We start from the raw sequence: 19,926 nt of genomic DNA, 5'->3' as shown, positions 1-19,926 counted from the left end.
CATCTTGCCCTTTAAGGGCCAACGAATAGACTAATATATATATATATATATATATATATATATATATATATATATATATATATATATATATATATATATGCTCTCTCCCATCATTATATATAGACCCAAATCTTCCGACTCTCTCGTCAATGACCATCCCTCTTGAAAAAGCCCGAATAAATCAGGCGAAACATTGAGTATTCAGGTCCTTTCACCTACATTTTATTTCATATCGTCGGATTTCATCCAGCTCAACAATTATATATATATATATATATATATATATATATATATATATATATATATATATATATGGTACCCGGAAAACTCGTCCCGGGAAAACTCGTCTCCGGAAAACCCATACCCGAAAAACTCGTAGCCGGAAAACTCTCTCCTTTTTGCTAGGTAGGAAAACTGGTCCCTTATTGAATAAATATCGATTGAAAACACATTTTATGACCGTTCTTGAAGGAGATATTGTTTTTAAAAGAGACTATGTACCCCCATAATATTTTTAAAAAATATTTTAACTCTTGCTTAAAAAAAAATAAACTTTATCACGGAGTCAAGATACGAAAACCGAAACCAAATATTTATTTTTAAAAAATACTCTAGTTTTAACACTTTTTGTGTCATTACAACACGTTTTATCAAAGAAAATAATTATTTTATTTAGAAGAATTAATTTAGTTTAAATAATTCTTGTGTTATTACAAAACAACAAAAAAGAAAACACGGTCTTATGTCATTTTGGTACCGTGCTGAAATAATAACGTTATTATTTCGAAAACCATTCTTAACATCGGGAGGGGAAGGTATCGTTTAAAAGTCATTTCGGGGGCACTTGTGCAGTACTTAAAAATATACAAATTTATTTTCTTTTGGAGGTGGGGGAGGCTCGTTTTAAAACCATATCTACCTCAGTATTTTCTTTAATTTTCGGACATTTTTTTGTTAAAAATTATTTACTAAGTAATGTCGAGTGCGACATTACTTGTTATTTCTTTTTAATTAAATAAACTCTTTAAAATAAGTTTAAACACCAAAACTTACAAAGCTAGGTAGAAAACGGAAACTTAGAAAAATCAATTTAATTTTTTTAAAACAATAAACATGTAAAAATATTTTTCAAAAATATTATGGGATGTACATTATTTCCTAAAAATATACAAATTTATTTTCTTTTGGAGGGGGGGGGGCTCGTTTTAAAACTATATCTACCTTAATATTTTCTTTATTTTTTTATTTTTGAGCAATTATCCTCCTAAGACGTGATCCTCTTATGTCGGACATTTTTTGTTCATAAGTAACACTCGACATTACTTTTTTTTTTTTAACTAAATAAACTCTTTAAAATAAGTTTAAAGACCAAAAACTAGATAGAAACTAAACTAAAACTAATTTAATTTTTTTAAAACAACAGTAAACAAGTAAAAAATATTTTTTTTAAATATTATGGGATGTGTATTCTCTTTTAAAGACAATATCTTCTTCAAGAACCGTCATAAAATGTGTTTTCAATCGATATTTATTCAATAAGGAACCAGTTTTCCTACATAGCAAAAGGGGGCGAGTTTTCCGGAGTCGAGTTTTCCGGGTACGAGTTTTCCGGAGATGAGTTTTCCGGAGACGAGCTTTCCAGGGACGAGTTTTCCTAAATTCATATATATATATATATATATATATATATATATATATATATATATATATATATATATATATATATATATATATATATATATATATATCGGCAGTAGAGTGAAAAGCATATCTTATTTTTCTTTTCTTAATGTTATTGGAATTTTTTCCTTTTTTTTTGTGAATTATTTCATTGATTTCTGCATTTGGATTATTTTGGACCATCTTCCAATTACGGAATTTCCTTGGATTTTACTTGTGCAAATGGAAATTCAATTAACTTTCTTGAAGTTTGGATTTTACCGTCATTGGATTATTTATCTTTCACCAGACTATCAATTCACGTGTAATCACCTTTTTCTTTACCATATTCCCTCTGCTTCACGTTTTTGTTATCAAGTAAAATCTTTGACTTGTTGTTTCATCAAATACTTTTGTATGCAAAATCCGATCCCGCATTTTGCTAATTCCTACTCTCTGATGAGAAGGAAAGTATTTCTTCGAAACTCCGCGGATTAAGGACTATCCGCTTATCAAGTGTGTCCTTTTCAGATTAAATATGTTTTTAACTCTTTTTAAAAGTATTTTTAACATATTTTATTAACTGTTTGCTCATATTTATATATATATATATATATATATATATATATATATATATATATATATATATATATAGAGAGAGAGAGAGAGAGAGAGAGAGAGAGAGAGAGAGAGAGAGAGAGAGACTAGTATTGATATTAAATAGGGAAAAAATCGGCTATGAAATTCTGTTAATCGCACATAAAGGTAGGCCCTAACTTTCAAACACGCCGGCAGGTGGCGCCTACATCTGCCAATTGTGATATGGAAGCACAAAATGAGTATGATTTTAAAATATATTTTATGTTTATATTATAAAAATATATAAAAATAAGTAAACATTTTTAATTTATCGATTAATTTTTTACTTTTATCGCATATCTTTTCAAATATGAAAAAAAAAACGTAATTATATTTGAAAAAACAAAAAAAAGAAAAGGTAAATATATTTGAAAAAAAAATATTAACAAAAAATGTCTTAATATTTTGCGCAAGCATATAAATAAGCAGTTTTGGAGAATATCGGAAGTATTGCATCCATTTTGTGCTTCTATGCCTCAATGGACAGACGTGGGCGCCACCTACCGGCGTGTTCGAAAGTTAGGGTCTCCCTTTGTGCCCAATTGCCGAAATTCTGGCGGAATCTGGAAATTTATCCTTTCTAATTCACTTAAACAGAAAACTCTTGAAAATACGTGAAGAATTATTCACGTGCCGTTGTGTGTCAGAAATTTCGTGAAAAATAGTGAATAATTCCACCCCGTCTTTCCAAGCTTATAACTCCTCGAAAAATGTAATTCAAGCCCTAATTTTTTTTCAGTTAAAAGGAGCAAGGACCAAGGTTTCATTAAAAAAAAAAACAAAAAAACAAACAACGTGTTTTTTTTAAAAAAAAGGTTTTAAACTTCGAACTTTACAGGTACATTTCTAAAAGACACTACTTTTTTGTTTTAAATTTGAATATATTATTTATTGACATTTTCTCTTCAATTTGTAATATATAACACTTTGGGGAGTAAATTAATTATTTCCTTTTTAATAGACATTTCAAAATGGGAGGCGTGAATTATTCGACCCCCTGTCTTTACAAGCTTATAACTACTCGAAAAATGTAATTAAAGCCCTAATTTTTTTTTCAATTAAAGGAGCAAGGACCAATGTTTCATAAAAAAAAAACAAAAGAAAAAACAAACGACGTGGTTTTAAAAAAAAGGTTTTAAACTTCGAACTTTACAGGTAAATTTCTAAAAAACACTACTTTTTTTGTTTTAAATTTGAACATATTATTTATTGACCTTTTCTCTTCAATTTGTGATATATAAAACTTTGGTGAGTAAATTAATTATTTACTTTTTAATAGACACTTGAAAATGGGGGGGGGGGGCGTGAATTTAAAAAAAAACGTTTGTCTAAAATAATATATCCGGTTTATTGGAAGAGCATAAAATTTCACATTGACCCTGAAAATATCGTAAAAATAGAATCAATAGAAAAATTTTGATAGATTTTTAAAGTTTAAAAATTGAAAAATATTGAGTTCGTAAAATTCATTACTGTTTTTTAAAAAATAAAAAAAATATATTTCTCTTACTTTTAAAACAACTTTAATAGTTTATTCTGGAAGTATAATCCATAAAGAAAATAAACAACCCACTTTTAAAAGAGAAATTACGAGTTTTTTATATTTTATTCGCAGTTTCGTGTTAGGGGTGTCAAAAATTCCTACAAAAATCCTGATACACTTAGCCGTTCGCACTGTAAGCGGCAGAAATGTTTAGTTCATTTTCTTCTCTCTTAGAGGAAAAAGGAATCGCTCACTTTGGTGAATGTACTATTCTAAAGCGTGGAAGAATTTATGCAAAGAAGAAAAAAAAACGTACGAGGTGCTAAACATTATTTAATTCATTTTCTACCCCTCCATTAAATATCTCTCCTGATGCAGTTCTCTACCTATATGTAAGCCAAGTATATCCAGGGATGGAATATTGTCGCCACAACTGGGCAGGAGCTGCCAGAAGCAGCTTATCCTACTCTTGACAGAGTTCAAAATAGACTCCGTAACTTAGTGGGGGATGGATGCCTTTTTCTCTTCCCTGCAACCTCTTCCCCACAGAAGGGCCGTTGCGAGCCTGCCTTTGTTTTATCGGTGATTCCACGGCAAGTGCTCGTCTGAGTTCCAATCTCTGCCCCCCTCGCCAATCTTTCATTAAAAACACCCGTCTAGCTGAACCCACTATCAGTAACTTTCCCCACTCTATATCTGTACCTAAATCAAAACGTAGATTCCATGAACAAAGCTTCTTTCTTAGAAGTGCACGCCTGTGGAACTCTCTTCTGTTTGCCTGTTTCCCATCTGGCTACAACTTGGTTGTCTTCAAGTCCGACATAAACAAATTCTTGAAGAACCGCGCCCTTAAGTAATCCAATCTACCAAATTTCCACTAATAAGGACTACTACGATAGTATCCCTTTTATTACTGTACACTCAATAACTCTTATCCTCGAGTGGCCTCAGGACTTTGATAAGTGTTGACTTCTTTGTAAAAAAAAATTGGAATTCATTACTAATTTGTATTATTTATTGCGGATTATTATCCTTATCTTTTAGTTGTTTCACGACGTTTCGGCCAACTATTCCTCTGGTGGTTAATTCGTCAGGTGCTAAGTTGAGGTTGTAAAATAAAAACATAATCAGCTCTTCTAACATATTGAGCACTTTTTATCCCATTTTTTACCACTCATACTTGTAAGTATATATATATAAATTTTAAAATTCAAAATGGCGTAATGGAAACATATCATAAGGTATTTGCAGCTTCTCTACCAATTTTCGAATTTTAATCATTTCAAATCACACTTCAATTCCTTTTGACGGATCGATTGTTGCTATTTCTTCTAATCAGTTAAGGGCAAAATAGATTCACTGATTGATATAATAATTGATTGATTTTGTGCTACGAAACAGATACTGTCAAGAATTGTAAATGTCAACTGAATTAAATGAATAAATTATAAGATGGTCAACACCATGAATTTTGGAATATAAATTTTTATCATTTATTCTATATATTGCTCTGTAATCACATTGAGCTTCTTATATAAGGATTGATATATAATAAGAAAATATATTTCTACAGAAATATATATATATATATATATATATATATATACATATATATATGGTTAAAAATATCCAAAAGTAAAAACCATTGAATTCGAACAAGCTTGTTGATAGCGCTCAATAAAAATTCAATTAAAGTAGACAAAATTACTATAAGTCGCTACAATAAATCTACTGTTTCAGTTTAAAAAGACACGCCCGGTCTTACTCGAGACTAGTCTTTTAATGAAAATGAAAAACGAATTTAAAAAAATAGAGAAAAAAAAAATAGAAAAAAAAAAAACATTTTTGGAGGGCTTTTTCTTAAAATTAATAAATTCTATATTTTGCGTCTAGACATATGGAAACTAAGAAAAGAGAAAGTTGGTTTAAGCAGTTATAATGAATATAGCTTTCGTTACTTAAATTAATAATCGTCTCTCTCAGGTGGGAGGGGAGTTAGGTAGTTTTGGTCGTGGTGGGACATTTATAGCGACGATGATGGCGGCTTCCAAGTGCGAATGGACACTCCACACACCTGTGGCCGTATCCGGGGTTTTGAAATGGAAAGAGTGTGACCGAGGCTCTGGAAACCCCTCGTTCCTCCGCCCTAATTTTGGTTACAAGAATCGTCCGGCTGGGGATGGGAGGAGGGGGGGGGGGGTGAAGAGGGCAGAGCAGAGGCTCTTTTTTTATTTTTGTTTTTTTTTTGTTGGTGTGATAACTATATTTTCCGGCAGAATGCCAAAGTCACGTGAAGTTTTGTACCGGAAAAAGAAAGAGTCAGGGGAGTAGGGGTAAGGGTTTAAAGAAAGAAAAGAGGGGGGGGAGAACAAAAGAACAAAAGAGAATGCTCACGAGAAAGGAGGAAAAAGAAAAGCATAAAAGACAGAAAAGAAGAAGAAAATAAAAATAAGAAACTTGCGTAGATCATCGTATAACGATTTGATCACTGTCTGTATGACGTAATGAACATTTAAATTAAAAATGTTTAAAATTCAATGCTATTTCACACGGTTAATAGTAGCCGAATGGATACGGCCTCCGCTAATCGAGCCAGAGATGTCTCGTGTCGCGGGGTTCGAATCGTTCGACTGGTAGTAATCGTGACACCCTGCACTGAAGAATCCCGAGAGGATGAAACACTAGTGTCTGTAGGTATTTGATTATTATAGTAAAAAAATTATTATATATATATGTATATATATATATATATATATACACACACACACACACAAGGTAGAACGATAAAATTGTCGCCCTAAAGAAAACAACGCTACAGCTTTATTTTAAAACTTTTATTGAAAAATCAATTCAGGTAACTTGATTTTGTAGTAGAACTGACATCTATTCAATGTAGCTGCCTTCAGCCTCAATCACTGCCTCGATACGGTCCGGAACTGGGAGCATGCCTTCCACAAGCGCTGGCGAGAGCTCGGCGAATACCCGGCAGATGGCAGCGATCAGGCTGGCTTTGGTGTTGTGGGAGGTCATGTTGGTGATGTTCTCGACGTATGACCAAACGAAGTAGTCCAGCAGGTTCAGGTCGGGGAGGAGGGGGGGGAGTCAGTGAATGAGGACTACAAAGTCATAGCACACTTTCTAAAGCCAAGCCTGGGTCTCTTATGACGTGTAAGCTGGCGCCGAGTCTTGCTGCCACACCCAGGTTATGCCAGTGGCCACCTAATTGCACCAGAGGATCACCACACTCCAGTAGAACCAACTTCGAACATGTGAGGTGGTATGATGTGGCTTCGTGGTTGGAAACTGTGTTTTCATCACCCTAGACATATCCCTGTTATTCATGGCAATCCAGCAATCTAGCAATACATTTTGTGGATGCTGGTCCTGTTGTCATAACTTGGATCGGTAGAGAGCATGAGTTGTACAGCGGCGCATCTCCGATCTCGTTCATTGAACATTGTGTCACTTTCACACATGATAAAAGGCTCATATCGCTCTTGGGATGTGTACATAGCTGACCAACTAATCTGCAAAAAAAAAAAAAAAAAGAAAAAGAAAACCAGTTTTCGTGAAACGGAAATGGAATCATGTCGTCTTTTCTAGGGCAAGAATTTTATCGTTCCACTTCGTGAGAAAAGAAAAAATAAGAGAAAAGGAAAAAAAAAAAAAAAAAAGAAAAAATAGGAAAAAGAAAACAAAAAGAAAAAATAAGAGAAAACAAAAAAAAAACGAAAACAAAAATCAGTTCATTCTTAACATTTTCAACGATGCAGACCATCTTGTTAAAATGCGTGAACGTCTCTAAAAATATGAACTTCACAGAAAGAAAGAGAAAAGCGAGGAGGAGAGAAAGACACAAATACACGCGCACATATATGTTGTATGTTAAGTGGTCCATTGTGTCTGGTTTATCAGCGTAGACACACAACTTTCCAAATCCCCATATTAAGTAATTTAATAGGGTTCAATAGTATGAAATTACATAAAATTATTCGTTTATCAAATGTTTCCATCAGTAAATTGATTGTATCATTTGCAATTTGTCTCTTCACTGTGAATTGCCAAACCAAGCTGAATTCAAAGTAACCGATAATTATAGAAAATAGAGCTGCCAATTTAAAATTCACCGTTTCACACACACACACACACACACACACACACACACACACACACACATATATATATATATATATATATATATTAAATTTATTTATACAAACATTAATGGCTACATATGTGCATATGTGCATACATGTTTCTGTAATCACCCGCGTTGGGGGACTACGTCTTCAGGCCAAGAATTACCGTCGAAAACTGATATTTCAACCAAAAAACATTTTCCTATTTAGTTTGTAAAGTTAGAATGTAACCTGGGTGGGAGTCATAACGCGGTGAAAGAACAAATGAGGTCTTTGAAGATAATAAACATCTTCTTTTTCATTTCCCTTTTTCTCTATCCATCCCATCTTTGAATAAATTAAGTAGTTATATATATATATATATATATATATATATATATATATATATATATATATATATATATATATATATATATATATAAAACGAATTTAGGAAAACTCGTCCCCGAAAAACTCGTCTCCGGAAAACTCGTCTCCAGAAAACTCGATCCCGGAAAACTCGTCCCTTTTTGCTAGGTAGGAAAACTGGTCCCTTATTGGATAAATATCGATTGAAAACACATTTTATGACCGTTCTTAAAGAAGATATTGTCTTTAAAAGAGAATACACATACAATAATATTTTTTTTTAAAATATTTTTACTTGTTTACTGTTGTTTTAAAAAAATTAAATTAGTTTTAGTTTTCTACCTAGTTTTGAAAGTTTTTTGTCTTTCAACTTATTTTAAAGAGTTTATTTAGTTAAAAAAAAACAAAAAAAAACAAGTAATGTAAAGTGTTACTTTTGTACAAAAAATGTCCGACATGAGATAATCACATCTTGGGAGTCTCGATAATCACTCAAAAATAGAAAATTAAAAAAAATACTGATGTAGATATAGTTTTAAAACGAACTCCCCCCACCCCCGATAATAAATTTGTATATTTTTAGGTAATGTCCAAGAACACTGCTCGGAAAAAAATCAAGCTACTGGATACGGTTGATTATGTAACGAAACCGAACGAAAGACACGAAAAACGAAACCGAACGGAAGACACGAAAAACGAAACCACATATTTCTAAAAAATACTCTAGTTTTTAACATTTCTTGTGTTATTACGAAATAAACAAAAAAAGAAAACGCTTCTTGTATTATCAAATAATAAAACAAATATTTTATTTAGAAAATTTGGTACTTCACGGGAACGTGGGCCCTGATGTTTTTATTTAATCATTACTCCTTCAAAGCACATGCGCAAAAGGTTTTCTTTGGTTTATTTAATCACGAAAACCTTTTGAAGGTACTATTTGGGGCCAAAAAAGGGGGGGAGCAAAAGCATTATTTAAATATGTACGAAAAATAATTTAACAAAAAAATAATATTTAGTGGAGAAAATAATAAATAAAAATTAAATTAAATTAAACACTGCGCAATGACTTTTAAACGATACCCTCCCCTCCCCATGTTAAGAATGGCTTTCGAAATTATATGGTTATTATTTCAGCGCGGTACCAAAAAGACATAATACCGTGTTTTCTTTTTTGTTGTTTCGTAATAACATAAGAATTGATTAAACTAAATTAATTCTTCTAAATAAAATAATTGCTTTCTTTGATAATACGTGTTTTCTTTCTTTTATTTTTGTTTCGTAATGACACATAAAGTGTTAAAACTAGAGTTTTTATTTTTAATAAATATTTGGTTTCGTTTTTCGTGTCTTGACTCCGTGATCGAGTTTATTTTTTTAAAACAAGAGATAAAAATAATTTTTAAAAATATTATGGGATGTGTATTCTCTTTTAAAGACAGTTTCTTCTTTAAGAATGCTCATAAAATGTGTTTTCAATCGATATTTATTCAATAAGGGACCAGTTTTCCTACCTAGCAAAAAGGGGGGGGTCCGGGGACGAGATTTCCGGGGACGAGTTTTCGGGCACCATATGAAACAGATACTGTCAAGAAATGCAAATATCAACTGAATTAAAGGAATAAATTATAAGATGGTCAACAACATGAACTTTGGAATATAGTCTTTTGTCATTTATTCACTATATTGCTCTGTAATTGCATTGAGCTTCTTAAATAAGGATTGGCATATATTATAAGAATATATATTTCCACAGAAATATACATATATATATATATATATATACTTGTTTATTGTTATATAAACATGCTCACATCCCGCTGCTACAAATAGCCACTTGTTTCAATCAAACAACAGATATCATCAGGCAGCGACTTGACTATTCAAAAGTTCAATGAATAATATTATTCATTGAACTTTTGAATAGTCAAGTCGCTGCCTGATGATATCTGTTGTTTGATTGAAACAAGTGGCTATTTGTAGCAGCGGGATGTGAGCATGTTTATATAACAATAAACAAGTATTATCAGCTCTTTTTATTGAGCACTATCTAACAACCTCGTTGAATTCATTAGTCCATTACTTTTGAATATAAAAAAACCCCGAGTATATATATATATATATATATATATATATATATATATATATATATATATATATATATATATTTCTTCAGTTTTTATTAATTACCATTTCCACTAAATATATATATATATGTTTGTGAACAGATATATTTACATTTGATGGATATATTCAATGAAGTTATCCAAAATTGTCACAATTAAATAAGCTCAGTAGAAATAGATTTACACTTTCAGAACATATATTTAATATTCCAATGCCATAGGCAACTTTGGCCATATCTTATTTGTTTTAAAAAATAGGTTCTTTTCACCAAATGTTATAAAATTTTAACCATAGAATAGAATTATAATCTTCAAAAAGCCTGCAAAATTTCATGTAGAACCAAAGATATGAACATTTCAATATTCAATTTGACTACGAGTATCAAGAATAGAGCACGCCGAGCAATTCCTGTCCACATGTACTCCATGTTAGGGTGTATCTGACTCTCTTTTACAGATAGAGGATTGCATCAGCAGTGAGGTACCTACTGGAGCGGTAGAGTTATCCAACAATTTTTTTTTACATTGGACTTTATAGCTACCATGTTGTATTCAACTAGGAAGCAAGCCAACAGAACAGTGTTCCGCAGGCAGTCCTGGGAAAGGAGGTTTGTTTATGAAATTTGCGTTTAGATTTAGGCGTATATAGTTATTGTAGGTAATCGAGTGTTTTTGTGAAAGTTTTGCAAGGGGAACGATAGATTGAAGTTTATTTGAGCACTTGCCACTAAAATAAGGATAGAAAATCTCGCAAAGTCTTCTTGCAGGAAAGAGTAAAGGGCATCATATACTCGGTTTCGAAGCCGGTCTTGAATTGAATCAAGATAAGACAGGGCGCACCGAGCAGTTCCTGCTCAAATATGGTAACAATACTCCATTTTAGGGCGTACCCAGCTCTTAAACAGATAGAGGATTGTAATTGTCTGTATTGTTGAGATGAGGTGTTTTCATTGATTGAGATTATCGGACTGACTTCCTCATCTTGGTTGTTATCGTCACAACGTTTCAGCCGTTTTGCCCTCCGGCCTTCATCAGGTGTTTTGTATCGAACTGGAGAACCCTTTATTAGGAGTCTTGAACCCAACCCTTTATTATTATTACGGGGGTACCGTGTTCGGACTCCAGCTAGGCTCTGGGACATAGTTGCTGATTCTCTGTTCAGCCTAGCTGGAGTCCGAACACGGTACCCCCGTAATAATAATAAAGGGTTGGGTTCGAGACTCCTAACAAACGATTCTCCAGTTCGATGAAGGCCGGAGGGCAAAACGGCCGAAATGTTGTGACGATAACAACCAAGATGAGGAAGTCAGTCCGACAATCTCAATCAAAGATAGAGGATCGCACCGGCAGCAAGATACCTACTAGAGCGGTAGAGTGATCCAATAATTTTTTCAGCAATGTTGGCAACAGATTTGATGTATGTGTTCGATTTCAGATCAGGAGTGAAGGTCAGTTCCAAAAGTGTGTCAAGATATGGAGCTTCCCCGAAGCCATTAATTTCAACTGGGGCATGATTATCCGTCATGTCTATTATAGAACTTGGTGTTATCAGCAAATATACCCATCTCAGACATAATTTTACCAAGGAGATCATTTATGAATATCAGGAATAATAAAAATCCAAAAATCGCGTTTCTGAGACACACCTGCATTAATATTGTTGTTTAGACGTACGGCCATCAAGTACAACATGGATTTTTCTCTTGTATAAGAAATGTCTGATTATGTGTAGTATTGTTGCATAGGTGTCATATTTAGAAACAATGGGTACATATACAATTTGATGAGTTTATTTATACAGTTCTGTGAATGTTTCTTTTTAACACATGTATTAGGAGAGGGATGAGTTATCAGTTCTTTTATCACAGGAGGAGACAGTCATTACTTATGATAGAGAGGGAGATACATTTCTTAAGATGATGGAGAGACACATTACTTAAGGATGGGATTTATACACAAAGTTCATATAAGATTACACATTACCTTTGTTTGTTGAGACGCAACACGAAGACGCAATTACAAAATTGGTGAGACGTTCCTTTATTACTTTGGCCAGTTGCAATGATTTCACATCCAGGAATTCAAAAGTCCACTACATGATTAAAACTCGCTAACCCTTCGCTTCCAAAGGGGGATTACCTTCTGTCTCCCGTCTGTCCAACTCTGACTCTCTGTCCGACTCTCTCCCTCTCTCTCTCTCTCTCTCTCTCTCTCTCTGTCTAATCTCCTCAAACTAGCAAACATTTCTCCATGACGCCATACGCGTGTCTGGTCACATGTTCAGTCCATGTGGCCTAACATGCGTCCGTCCGGCACGTTTCCAAACCACTTTTTTAGACAATGAATTTCTCTAACCTATTTCTCGACCTGACTTATTTTCCAACATATTTAAATTTGCTATTGTTCGTTCTCTTAACTGACCTTATTTTAATTCAGTTTTCATAAAAAAGAATTGACAATCAAAATTCCTTTTTACACAAACATCTCTAAACAATCGAATTCCTTCTGAATCTATTTCCTGAACCTATTTCCGAACCTAGCTTACCAAGTTCAAATCTCGGTCTATCCTATCTCATTTTACTTATTTAATGTTTTTCTTACTCACAAGTAAGTATTTTTTTTTATTCAATTTTCACCCCAAACAAGGCACAGTGCCACTTTGAAGCAGGGGGCTACTATCAGGGACTTAATTAGCGGGGTCATTATGAAGGGAGATGAGTAGAAAGATGTTTGTTAACATTACACTTCTTGAACTTCTGCATATCAGTGCAGTTGGGAAAGCAGAATCCCGGAAGGGAGTTCCAAAGACCCGCAGTTCTGGGGAAGAAACTATTGGAGTAAAAGGCTTTCTTGCACCTAGGGATCTCTACTGTAAAAGGATGAAACTTAGTAGCTTGTCGGGTTTGTCGGGGGTAGTTACGTCGGGGAGGTACAAGTGTTTGCAGTTCGTCAGAGCATTCACCATTAAAGTATTTGTAGAACAGACAGAGGGATGCAATATCTCATCGATGGGACTGAGGCTGAAGCCTAGATGACAGTTCAGGACCTATCAGGTTGGCAACTCTCTTTTGAACCCTGTCCAGGAGCGAGAGACAAACAGCAGATGCACCAGCCCAGATGTGACAACAGTACTCCATACATGGGCGAATGGTGGCCTTATAGAGGTATAGGATACTGTCAGACGTTAGTAGTTTTCTAGCACGGTAGAGGGAGCCAACCTTCCTTGCAGCAGCCTTGGCAATGCTCTCAATGTATCTATTCCAGTTCATATTCCCTGTAAACGTTAGGCCGAGGAGTTTAAAAGAAGTACTTTCAGGCAATGTGTTCTTGGCCATTGCTATTGGTGGTAGAGAAGGTTTCTTGTAGTTATTGAAGGAAACAAGCTTAGTCTTAGCAGCACTAAATGTGACCAACCATTTTTGTCCCCATTCCACTACAGTTAAACGTTCGCAACATCTCTTCAGTGAGAAAGACGTTGTAAGAAAGTGTTAAGGGAATCACATACTAGATTTCGAAGCTGGTCTTGAATTCTATCAAGTTAAGGCAGAGCGCACCGAGCAGCGGTTCCTGCCCAGATGTGGCAACAGTACTCCATTTTAGGGCGTACCTGGCTCTTACACAGATAGAGGATTGCATCGGCAGTGAGACGTCTACTAGAGTGGTAGAATGATCCAATCATTTTTTCAGCAATCTTGGCAACAGATTTGATGTATATGTTCTATTTCAGATCAGGAGTAAAGTTCAGTCCCAGAAGCTTGTCAAGAAATGGAGCTTCCCCAAGACGAAAGCCATTCATTTCAATTGGGGCGTGGTGGGGGTCAGAGATGGACGGAGATGCATTATTCAGCAAGATAGTGCTCGAAACGTGACAAGAAAAGCACTTCGAGACATGTGGGTGACGTCACAGCTGAGACGAAAAGTCACACATGGGCAGAGAAGGAAAAATAAACTGTTTAAATATTAAAAAAAAAATGTGTTGTTGAAAATACGAGATATAAAGGCTTTTTTTTTTAAATACAGTGAGTCGATTTTTTTTTCTGTTTCTAGAAGTGTAAGCCATGTTTAGTTTCAGAACAGTTTCCGATGGTTCGTTGTTCTACACAAGTCCTGAGAGTTAACTAGTTTGCAGTAGACAGTTCTCGAGTTGTAGTCCACAGAGCAAAAGATCTTTCCCATGTCGAGACGGAAAAAACATATGCGAAATTGCTACAGAAAGGTTTAATATTTATGGAGCAATTCTGGTTTCTCATTGGTTGGTAGCAGAACATGAATTAATTCGATTCGTCAGTTCCTAGCAGCATCGTTTATAAATACAATCTCCCGACTATCCAGGATCATACCCCATTATATTGCAAAAATATTGTAACAGAGTCTACAACGTGTTGGGTCCAGTAAAATGTAACGGCACCGTTTTACAAAGATATACAATATTACACGATGTTCTGCCGTTGCCCGGAAAAGTAGGTTAATGAAAGAAATTTCTTACTCTAACCTTTAAGTATTGAATTATTGTCTGCTTATTATAGTCCAGTATGAACCCTAACCCCACGGAACTAACGTAAAACAGCAACCAAAAAATATTTAAAAAAAAAAAAAAAAAAAAAACTTTGTATGAAATTTGCAAATTATCACCTGCCGTAATTATTGTTTTTGTGGGGTAGGACAAAAAAATGTAAAAGAATATCGCTTGTAATAAGAATTGAACCTTCAACCTCCAAAAGACTGTCATTTAGAAGTGTAATCAATGCCTTTATCCATTACACCATATGTCTACGTGGAATAAATGGTTAATCAAAATAGGTTTGATTTTGGCGTAAAGATTTGCAAATTTGAAAAGACGCACCTGAAGAAGGTCGGAGGTTGCATCGGACAAAATATTGTGAAAATAACAATCGCGATGAAAATAGTGATCACAATAATACCAATTATCAATCCTCATCTCAAAAAATCCGAATCATGTATAGAAGTATTGGGATTCAGTAATAATAAATACACCCTCCCCCTCCCCTCCCCACCCCCCACCAAAAAAAAAATGGGTTGATATGCCGTCCAGCAGACAGATCCAAACTAAATCACACTGGTTCGTTCTTTTCTCAACGACAAATGATGATAACGGCTCGCTCAAATTACTCTTAATGTGTTAACGATATCGTCGCAGCCATTTTGGCGTCCGGTCAGAAGAAACGCAGCCGACGAAAGTAGACGATAAGTAATTAAAAAAAAAAAAGAAAAGAAAGAAAGAAAGAAAGAAAGAAAGAAAATCATGGGAAAAGCTGAATATTTTTTTACATTTTGTGGTTGTCGCGACATACAACTGACCGAGAGACGAACCATCCAATATAATTTGGCAAACGATAAATCTTTTATGGATACGAATTTCCAGGCTTGGACGAGTCAGAACAACGGACACATGGAAGCATCACTATTTATTCTACTTTGATTTCTTTCGAACATTCATTTCGGGCCAATACACACACAAAAAAAAAAAAAAAAAAAAAAAAAATGCACACACAACATACAGAAATGAATATACAAATTGTACTTAGTTAAATTTTACATTGAACGCTGGGGTTATTAGTTAGATTAAGATCCACAGAGTGATTGAGGTATTTTGGTAAATGTTGCCAGTCAAGAGTAAGACTTCAAAGTCTCATCTGTTACATAGTCAAAAAGACCCTGTACCCTCCCCCTCCCAATTTCTTGTAGGGCCTTGTGCCTAATTTTGTTGAATTGAATTTTTTGTACGTTTTTTATGTTCAATTTTTTCTTTCTCAATAAAATATATAAACAAGATCACAGTGTAGTATCTGTTCTACTGCTAGCCCTCATCTTTTCTGTCCTCGGTCAGTGGAGGAAAGATCCTTCATGACTGAAGCAAATTTTATTTTTGCTCGTATCCAGAGTACCACATTTAGGAGGGCTGGATTTTCTCTACATTAAAAACCGACTTTGTGTTCACCTCTGCCCTCGTGAAAACTATTGAATAATTCCACCCGCTATCTTTCCAAGCTTATAACTCCTCGAAAAATGTAATTCAAGCCCTAACTTTTTTTTTCAGTTAAAGGAGCAAGGACCAATGTTTCATTTAAAAAAAATAATAAAATAAAATAAATAAAAAACAACGTGGGTTTTTTTATAAAAAAAAAGTTTTAAACTTCGGACTTTACAGGTAAATTTCTAAAAAACACTATGTTTTTGTTGTTTTAAATTTGAATATATTATTTATTGATCTTTTATCTCCAATTTGTGATATATAAAACTTTGGTACATAAATTAATTATTTACTTTTTAATAGACATTTCAAAATGGGGGGGGGGCGTGAATTAAAAAAAAAATTGTTTGTCTAAAATATTATATTCGGTTTATTGGAAAGAACATAAAATTTCACATTGACCCTGAAAATATCGTAAAAATAGAATCAATAGAAAATTTTGATAGATTTTTAAAGTTTAAAAATTGAAAAATACTGAACTCGTAAAATTCAATTAATTTCATTACTGTTTTTTAAAAAATATTTCTATTACTTTTTATACAACTTTAATAGTTTATTTTGGAGGTATAATCTATAAAGAAAATAAACAACCCACTTTTAAAAGAGAAATTATGAGTTTTTTTTTTATATTTTCAATAGAAAAATTTTGATAGATTTTTAAAGTTTAAAAATTGAAAAATATTGAGTTCGTAAAATTCATTACTGTTTTTTTTTTAAATAAAAAAATATATTTCTCTTACTTTTAAAACAACTTTAATAGTTTATTTTGGAAGTATAATCCATAAAGAAAATAAACAACCCATTTTTAAAAGAGAAATTACGAGTTTTTTAATATTTTATTTGCAGTTCCGTGTTAGGGGTGTCAAAAATTCCTACAAAAATTCTGATACACCTAGTGTTAGAATGTCCGTCTAATCTTGACTAAAACAAAAAATTGTGTGTGTGTGTGACAGAGAGAGAGAGAGAGAGAGAGAGAGAGAGAGAGAGAGAGAGAGAGAGAGAGAGAGAGTTTCTTATAGACTCCACAACGGCTGGGCCGATTTTTATGAAATTTCACACAAATGTACTGTACGGTTCTTTTCATATTTTTTTTTCTACTTGTGTTCAACCCAAACAAGGCATATTGCCGCTTCTTGGACGTAATGGGCTACTATTTGGGACCATGCCTAAAAAAGATTAACAAGATGTTGGTTTACGTTACAGTTAAATTTCTGCATATCAGTACAGCCAAGGAAGCGGGCAGCAGAAAGGGATTTCCAAAGTCTAGCTGTCTGAGGGAAGAAACTATTAGAATAGAAAGCTTTCTATAAGTTTTCATATATATATATATATATATATATTTTATTACATTTTCACCCCAAACAAGGCACATTGCCACTTTGGTGTAGAGGGCTACTATCAGGGGCAACAACTACTGGGGTACTATGTAGGGATTTGGGCAGCAAGATGTTGGTTCACGTTGCACTTGAACTTCTGCATGTCAGTACAGTTGGGGAAGCAGGGACCTGGAATGGAATTCCAAAGTCTAGCGGTTCTGGGGAAGAAACTACTAGAGTAGAAAGATCTTTTACATCTAGGGATCACTACAGTGTGGGGGTAGGATTTTGCAGCCTGTCGGGTTTGTCGAGGGTGTTAATGTCGTGGGGGCACAAGTGCTTGCAGTTCGTCAGAGCATTCACCATTAAAATACTTGTAGAAAAGGCAGAGGGATGCAACGTTTCGTCGATGGGACAGAGGCTGAAGCTTAGATGCCAGTTCAGGGCCTGTCAGATTTGCGACTCTCTTTTGAACCTTGTCAAAGAGCGAAAGACTAGTAGCCGATGCACCAGCCCAAATATGACAGCAATACTCCATACAGGGGCGAATGGTTGCCTTATCTCTATAGGATACTTTCGGGCGTTAGTAGTTTTCTAGCACGGTAGAGAGAGCCCACTTTCCTTGCAGCGGCCCTGGCAATGCCCTCGATGTAGTTGTTCCAACTCATGTTTCGTGTGAACGTTAGGCTAAGGAGTTTGAAAGACGTACTCTCAGATAAAGAGTCGTTGGCCATTGCTATTGGTGGTAGAGAAGGTTTCTTGTAGTTATTGATATATATATTATAGTTATTATATATAGTTATATAGTTATTATATATAGTTATATAGTTATTATATATATAGTTATTATATATAGTTATATAGTTATTATATATATAGTTATTATATATATAGTTATTATATATATAGTTATTATATATTATAGTTATTATATATATAGTTATTATATATAGTTATATAGTTATTATATATATAGTTATTATATATAGTTATTATATATATAGTTATTATATATTATAGTTATTATATATATAGTTATTATATATAGTTATATAGTTATTATATAGTTATATATATAGTTATTATATATATAGTTATTATATATATAGTTATTATATATATAGTTATTATATATATAGTTATATATATAGTTATTATATATATAGTTATTATATATATAGTTATTATATATATAGTTATTATATATATAGTTATATATATATATAGTTATATATATAGTTATTATATATATAGTTATTATATATATAGTTATTATTTCAATGGTTGTCGTTCTTTCATTTGAGTTGTTTATCTCTTTCTCAATACTGGGACATATAATATACTAGCGAGGGTATCTGGCGTTGCCCGAGTGCTTGGGGGGTGGGGTAAATCAAAGCAAAATGAAAAATAAAGAACGTAATAATCCTGTTTAAATGTAATTTTTAAAATTTTTTAACAGCGAACGTGATGCAAACGTGAAGCGAACGATGTTAAAACTTTTTTTTTTAAAAATCCAAAAAACAAAAACAAAAAAACATGATGAAAAAATAAAAAAATAAAAAACGAACGAAAACGTGGCATAAATAACCGTTTCAATATTAAGACTTTAAAATTAATTGCAGTTAATTTTTATCTTTTTTTGCACTAGCCCGTTTTTTTTTTGTTTTTTTTTTTTTACACGGTAGTCACCACTTATCAAGGCCCGGAAGCCACTCTTGGATAAGGGTTATTGCAAGTACAGTACGTTAGTGTGGAGATTTGATGAAGTGTTTACTTAAAGGGGCGGTACATTAGGAATTTGTTAACTTTGGACTTGAAGACATCCAAGTTGTAGTCAGGTGGGAAGCAGGCAGACGGAACAGAGTTCCACAAGCGTGCAGTTCTAAGAAAGAAGCTTTGTTCATGGAATCCACGTTTTGATTTAGGGTACTCGTTGCTATTTTGATTGAAACAAAAGTTAATTTTTTTTTGGGGGGGGGGGGTTGCTCAATAGCTTTACTCTACCACTTCTCCACACCCGGGCAACACCGGGTACTCATGCTAGTCTATTATATAAATCTCAAACGTCAGTTTGTTTGTGTGTTCATAAGTGTGCTAAAAACTTTTCTCATTGGCATCAGACCAGGTCAAAACTGGTACCATCTGAAAAACCCGATCCCTCGGACGCATAATATGTGAAAATTAGAAAAAAATATTACTTCTGTGGTCGTCAACTTGATCATTT

This window comes from Euprymna scolopes, chromosome 45 (genome assembly GCF_053919585.1).
Source record: "Euprymna scolopes isolate OS-2025 chromosome 45, ASM5391958v1, whole genome shotgun sequence".
Lineage (NCBI taxonomy): Eukaryota > Metazoa > Mollusca > Cephalopoda > Sepiida > Sepiolidae > Euprymna > Euprymna scolopes.
This window is presented reverse-complemented; position numbering follows the sequence as displayed.